The 7200-nt window shown below is 42.1% G+C and overlaps 1 protein-coding gene across 1 annotated transcript in view; it reads left to right on the top strand.

The window, feature by feature from the left end:
* The first annotated feature begins 309 nt into the window (after window positions 1-309).
* Window positions 310-7200, top strand: part of Zmym2 (zinc finger MYM-type containing 2) — an 84014-nt gene continuing 77123 nt past the window's right edge. Inside the window, exon 1 of the mRNA XM_052733114.1 lies at window positions 310-375. The gene's annotated coding sequence lies outside the window, so the exon portion shown is untranslated. The remainder of the gene's footprint in view (window positions 376-7200) is intronic.

Here is a 7200-nt window from a genome sequence, read left to right as displayed (position 1 = left end):
TGCAAGTCCCTTGCTGGCGTCGGGGCAATGTTTGCCCTTCCCCCCTCCCCTTCCCAGGAGTAGGCTTGATGCCCTCTGGTCCCTTCCCCTGCAGATTGTGGCTTCACGTAGGTTTTGGCCCCAAATAAATATTTCACTCCACTTGCATAGGAGTGGGCTGTTTTGCGTGGGCTGGGGGTAATAATAGAAGGGCCGAACCTCCTTGACCTCTTAGTCCCTTTTCTGCCTCCTCCTGGTGAAATAGGTTTGGTGCTCCTACCAGATTGGGTGTTCATCCATTTTTCTTTTCCTTTTTTTCTCTTATACCAGGACCAGAAATTTCGTTCAACCCTATCTGGTGCATCTTTGGCAGAAAGTGAGGAAAACACCCCCATTGTGAGTCCTTTGCATCCAATTTGTTGCTTAATACAGAGGACATCGTCAGGTTATAGGGGTTCAGCTATGGGACTTGGCCCTCCTGGTTGTTTTCAAGGGGAGGAGCCTTCGCTTGGGTGGCAGCTGCTCCCGGGGTGATGCCTGGTGAGGCAGCTGGGAGTGGGCGCTGCTGTTTCCACCGCTGCAGACATCGCTTCTGCTGCTGCAATACCAACCTCAGCAACCAGACGACGGGCTTCTGCAGCTGCTCACGTTACCGGGGAGGAGGGGTGTTGTGAAGGAGGGCATATTTCTGGTGCCCTCTAGAGTTGCAAAGTGGGAATTAACGTTATTTTGTTTGAAGTGCACGCAACCATTTTTTGACATTTTTCTTGTCATAATGGTTAACTGATCTAAGGTATTGAAAAACTAGAGGGAGCTGCTTAACTTTTTATGTCTGATCTAAATGACAAAATTTGAACCTTACGGTGGATGCGTTTCTAGATCTTTTCATGTCTTTGGTTAAGAAAGGACAGAATATCTGTTCCTTTAGTACCTTCTGTTTCACCTCACTAAGTAGCTGCTGCTCAGAGCTGTGTAGTCTCTGCTTAGTCTTTCATCTCCAGTGTTGACAAAGCTTCCATTAAGTTACTCTTCTTTTAATTGCTAAAATTTTTTTATTGTGTGTGAGTACTTGATGTGTGGTTGCACATGCCACAGCAACAGTGTGTGTAGGTCAGGACAGGTTTTTGAGTTGGTTCTACTCTTCGAGGCTTACTGGGTTCTGTGGAACCAACTCATGTGGTTAGGCTCAGCCAGTGAGCACCTCTATCCATTTAACCATCTTGCCAGCCCTGTCACTTATTTTGAGACAGGGTCTTAATGTCTCCCAGGTTGACCTTGAACTTTAGTTGTATAGACTAGGAGATGATTTTGAACTTGATCCCTCTGTCTCAACTTCCTAAGGGCTAGAATTACAGGTGCATGCCCTCTTGCCAGGTTTATGTGGTGCTGGGAGTCAAACCCAGGGCTTCCTTCATGCTAGCAAGAACTCCACCAACTGAGCTGCACCCCTAGTCTCCAATGTCATTTTTGAGCCCAGGACAGTTCGTGTTGTAATTTGTAGACTTTCGAAGGTGTGTTATTATATTAGTATTGGTGCTTGTGGTTCTTTTTTATTTTTTTAATGTATATGAGTATTTTGCTTGCATAAAATGTATGTGCACAATACATGTATCTGGTGACCAAGTATATCCAAAGAGGGTATTGGATTTCATGGGAACTGGAGATGGTTGTAAGCCACTGTGTGAGTGCTGGAAACTGAACTTGGGTCTTCTGCAAGAACAACAAGTCCTTTCTTTGAACTGATGAGCTATCTCTCCAACCCAATGTTAAACATTTTTTTTTTAAGTGTGTTTTAAGTAATTTAATTCACAGGAGAACTTGGTAGTATAGCTAGCTAGCTAATATTTTTTCCTTTTGAATACTGTTTTCATTCCTAATTTTGCAGAGGAGGAAATAGGCATAGAAAGATACGGGGTAATATTTAGTAAAGCAAGGTGTGAACTTAAGCAGTGTGATTGATGATGGAGCCCAACAGCAGCAACCATATTTTACTTTAAGGTTCTCATGACATCTCACATTTGAAACTGAGTCAGAAATGATCTTTTCCTGCCTGGAAGTAGAAACATAAAAAGTGCTTGAATCCTGTTGAATTTTTTCTTTTTAAAAAATAAGAGAATGCCAGGTGTTGGTGGCACATGCCTTTCGTCCAAACACTAAAAAGGCAGAGGCAGGCCTCTGAGTTTGAGGCCAGTATGGTCTACAGAGTGGGTTCCAGGATAAGTAGGGCTGCACAGAGAAACCCTGTCTTGGGGGGAAAAAAAGGGGGAGGGACACACCCATGCTTAACTTGCACTTATTTCTTTAATTAATTTTGACTAGAATTATGGCCCAGGCTGGCCTTGAATTCATTGTAGCACTGGATGTCCTTGGGCTATTCTTTCTGCCTCTGTTTCCTAGTTGGTGGTGTTACAGGTATGTGCCACTATGGCCTGCTTCATTTAGATGTTTTTTTACTACCTCATCAAAACCAATAGAGGTTGTTTGTATCATTATTTTTTGCAGTATATGTCCAGATTAGTCTGAAAGTTTTGTAAGAAACATTATTATTATTACTATTATTTGAGATGAGGTTTTTACTATATAGACCTGGAACTCACTTTGTAGACCAAGCTGACCCCGAACTCAGATTCACCTACCTCAGCATTCCAAGTGCTGGGATGCTGGAATTGCAGGTGTTTACCACTATGCCTGGTTTGAATATAAACCTGAGAGTGAAGCTCTTTTTAGGAATTAAGCCATTCAGATACTACACTACAGGACCTTTCAAGTGGATTGACTTATCTTCTCCCCTTTTTCTTAGTTGTTGTGTTTTTGTTGTTTTGCTTTGTGTGTGTGTGTGTGTGTGTGTGAGAGAGAGAGAGAGAGAGAGAGAGAGAGAGAGAGAGAGAGAGAGAGAGAGAGAGACTTGCTATGTAGCTCAGACTGGCCTAGAACTTGCAGCAGTTCTCTTGCCTCAGTCTTAGTTCTAGGATCATAGGTGTGTGCCACCTGACATGGCCTGACTTTGTGTCCCTCATTTGGTGAGTCAGTTCTTTGGTATTCCACAGAAGCTGACAAAAACATTTCCAGTTTGCCCGCCCCCCCCCCCCCCCCCCCAAAAAAAAGAAGGCCTGGGCAGTATGCCTTTAATCCCAGCACTTGGGAGGCAGAGTCAGCTGGATCTCTGTGAGCTCAAGGCCAGGCTGGTCTGCAGAGCGAGATTCAGGACAGGCACCAAAACTACACAGAGAAACCTTGTCTCGAAACAAAACAAAACAATAAGAAAAAAAAAACATTTCCAGCTTGCGTGGATATGAGCTTGTTAGACCATAGATTTGTATAACTGGATTCATTTTGTAGGCTTTTACTCTATTTTGCTTGTTTGAGTTACAGAAGTATACAAACAGTACTGTTGTGACAAAGTAAATCTTTGTCTTTAATAGGATGCTCTGGTATTATATATTAAATGCTATAACTCTTTGTTGTTAAAAGTTGTGGTATAGTTTTAATTTTGTCTCTTTATGCATTGATATCTGTCCCATTTCATTGATACCATTAACACGTAGTTTATTATGTTAAAGGGACTTCTTACAGAAATATTAGGCATATTCACTTCTGTGTGTTTTTATGACCATAAGGAAAGGCTCAGACTGTTACCAAGTCTGAGTGCTGGAATTACATGTATGAGCTACCACAGTGGTAAGGAGAGAGAGAGAGAGAGAGAGTTTCTCTTTCTGTAATATCTCTCATTAGGAAAGAGATTGCCTGGACTCAATGCTTAGTAAATTTTTATTTTAATTTTAGTTAATTAATTTTCTTCTGTTACTAACAGTATAGAATGAGGATTTTAGAATTGAACATAATCAAATCCAAAAGCTGTGCAGATCCCAATGCATTTAACTCATAAAGTTGCCACTGAGAAAAAAATGCTGTTAAAAAAATGCATAAGTTTGAAGTATGAGGTTCAGAGCAACACTTACAGTTCATTATTTTTTGTGTATCACCCAGGAAATTCTGCTTTACATGATTGGAGTTGGAAATTGAAAATTTATATCTGTAGCCCATCTTCCTTTTTTTTTTTTGGTCAATAATGGGGAATTAACCTAGGGCCTCATTAACCTACACTAGGCAAGAGTCTACCATTGAACTATAACCTCAGCCTATGTTACCTTAGTTTTAAAACTACTGCCTTCTCTCTCTCTCTCTCTCTCTCTCTCCCTCCCCCTCTCCCTCTCTCCCTCCCCCTCCCCTCTCTCCCTCCCCCTCCCCCTCTCCCCTCCCCTCCCCTCCCCTCCCCTCCCCTCCCCTCTCCTCCCCTCTCCTGCCCTCCCTTCCCCTCCCCTCCCTTCCCTTCCCTTCCCTCTCTTCCTCCCTTCCTTCCTTTGGTTTGTTTGTTTGTTTTCAACATGGCAAATAGCAAGAGCATCTTCTTTGGTGCTGGTGCTAAATTTGTGGTGGGCTCCATGGTGAAAAAACCTGGTGTGGTGATGCTGGTGGTGCACACCTTTGATCCCAGCAATGGGAGGCAGAGGCAGGTAGATCTCTGAGTTTGAGACCAGACTGGTCTACAGAGTGAGTTCCAGGACAGCTAGCCAGGGCTGTTACACAGAGAAACCCTATCTCAAAAAACCAAAACCAAACAAATAAAAAAGATAGTTGATCATCTTAAAGGGTGAATTACAACATGCTTTTTATTTTGTTTAAAAGCATATCAATTTAAAAATGAAGTTTGAATAATAGGAGTACTTTCGTTAAACTGCAGGATAAAATTCTTGTTAACCATTAAAAATACAATTTAGAGTTAGAAAATTAGTGAGGTAGTATAATCACTTGATCACATAGTGTGATTTGTGGTTTATTTATATTACTACTACTATTATTATTATATATATATTTTTTGAGATAGAGTATCCTAGCTTGCTTCTTTGTTGCAATTAAAAAAAAACAGCTTAGGGGAGGAAAGGGTTTATTTGTTTTACATTTCTAGGTCATTGTCCATCATTGAGGGAAGTCAGGGTGGGAACTCAAGCCAGGAACCTGAAAGCAGGAATCATGGAGGAATGCTGCTTGCTGCATTGTTTTCCCCCTCTCTTCATCTTTCTTCTCTTTCTTGACAGAATTTCACTAAATAGCCTGGTCTGACTTGGAACTTCCTATAGATCTGCATGCCTCTGCTTTTGCCCCCAGAGTGCAATTAAAGGATACGCTGCTATGCTCTACTCAGATAGTTTTAGACAGCGTAGGCCTCCCTGTCCAGAGATGTTGTTGCCCAGAGTGGGCTGGACCCTGCCATATCAATCATTAGTCAGGACAATTCCTCACAGACATTTGTAGTTGGAATTTTCTTTGGGCTACCAACCCCCAAATTGGCCTTATCTTATGCTTGTCCCACTAGCTCTTATAAAGTTATAAGGAAAAACAAAGAAAAAAAAATAAAGTTATAAGAGCTTATAATTTAACTTGTTTCTCTTCATCCATGTTTTGCCTCAGGGCTTCTTACCTTTCGTTCATTCTGATGTCCTACTTTCCTGATTTCTCTGTCTGTCTGGCCTCTGGCTGCTCCCTGGCTGTTGTTGGCTGGCTGGCCCCCAGCTGGCTGTGCCCCAGCTGGCTGCTCACCAGCCGCACCTATCACTTCTCTGCCTAGCTGTTGGCTGTTCAGCTTTTTACTAGACCAGTCAGGTGCTTTAGGCAGGCAAGGTAAAACAGCACCACATCTTTAGATAGTAAACAAATGCAGCATAAACACATACAACACATCTTTACATAGTTAAACAACTGTTCTGTAACACAAATGCAACACATCTTTACATAGTTAAACTAATAGCTTTACATAGTTAAACTCCACAACAGACATGGCACAGCACAGCACAATCTAATCTGGGCAGCCCTTCAGTTGATATTCCTTAGATACTCTGGGATGTGTCACATTGACAGCTGAAACTAACTAGGATGCTTCATCCCTTTTCTACTTGACACACAGACATATCACTTTAAGCCATAGCCTTTCAATTCTTTCCTTGTCTCTAAGATCTTACATTAATATCATTAAATAAAAGGTAGTCCAACTTTGAAAGTCCCACAGTCTTTAAAAATTTCCAGTACTTGAAAAGTTCAATCTCTTCAAAGGTTAAAAGTCTTTTAACTATAGGCTCTATAAAATCGAAAACAAGTAATATTCTTTGGGGGAAGAATATTATATTTTTATATTCAGGTGAAACTTAACTCAAAATCTATCAATATAAATCCAAATTTTGAAGCTCAGGGTCTGGCACCTGAGACTCAGTCAACTTCTGGGCTCCACAGTGCTTGGCGGCTGTGTCATCCACAGCATAGACAACTTGTCTTGTAGGCTCGGGCCATCTCGGTCATGCTTGATTTTCTTGGGATGTCTTATAGCCATGAATCTCTGATATCTGAGTTGTCCACTGTAACTGCACTTTCAGTGAGGCCTCTCCTAGTTTGCCATTAGAGTCTCTGACTGCTACAGCGCGCCAGGCCTCAGCCTCTCTCCGTGAGCCCCTCAAATCCCGCAACTTTTATGCCTTTAAAAGAGTACCAGGCAGACAGTTCTGACAAGTTAGTTGCCAAGTTTTGGCTTGAGATGCAGCATTCATGTTGTCGTGTCCCCCCCGTCCCCCCCCCCAGCGTCTGTGTGCCAACCCTGAGGAAATCAACTGTCTAGAAGATTGCACTTCAGTGATACTGACCTCTTGTTCATCACAGATGATTATTCAGCCCTGGCTGACCCAGAACCACACAATGATAATTCAGAATACAGCACAAACAATTCTGATTAAGAGTCTTTGCTTCTTATCTTTCAAGCTCCATTTGAAATGACCCATTCATTAAGCACTGTTTTGCCATGGTTTTCCAACTCAAAGTTTGAAAACCCTTCAGTGAGATAGTCCAAAAGCATAAAAGCCTCATGGAGGTTCATCATAGCCACAGCCTAACTCTGATACCAAGTTCAGTTCTTTTTTTTCTTTTCTTTTTTTTTCCCTTTTTAACTGTTGCTGTGATAAGACACTTGTACCAAAAGCAATTTTGAAGAAGAGAGGGTTTGTTTGGCTTATACTTTGAAGACATAGTTCGCCATTGAGGGAAGGGAACATGAACTGGGAGTGGAACTGTGGAGGAACACTGCTTCCTTGCTCACAGGCTCATCTTCATCTAGTTTTCTTCCCCCCCCCCCCCCCCCAAAACAGGGTTTCTCTGTACAACAGCCCTGGCTCTCCTGGA

Source organism: Peromyscus californicus, unplaced genomic scaffold (genome assembly GCF_007827085.1).
Source record: "Peromyscus californicus insignis strain IS unplaced genomic scaffold, ASM782708v3 Scaffold_12__1_contigs__length_115047231, whole genome shotgun sequence".
Lineage (NCBI taxonomy): Eukaryota > Metazoa > Chordata > Mammalia > Rodentia > Cricetidae > Peromyscus > Peromyscus californicus.
The sequence above is the reverse complement of the archived record's forward strand: the minus strand, read 5'-3'. Positions and strand labels throughout refer to the sequence as shown.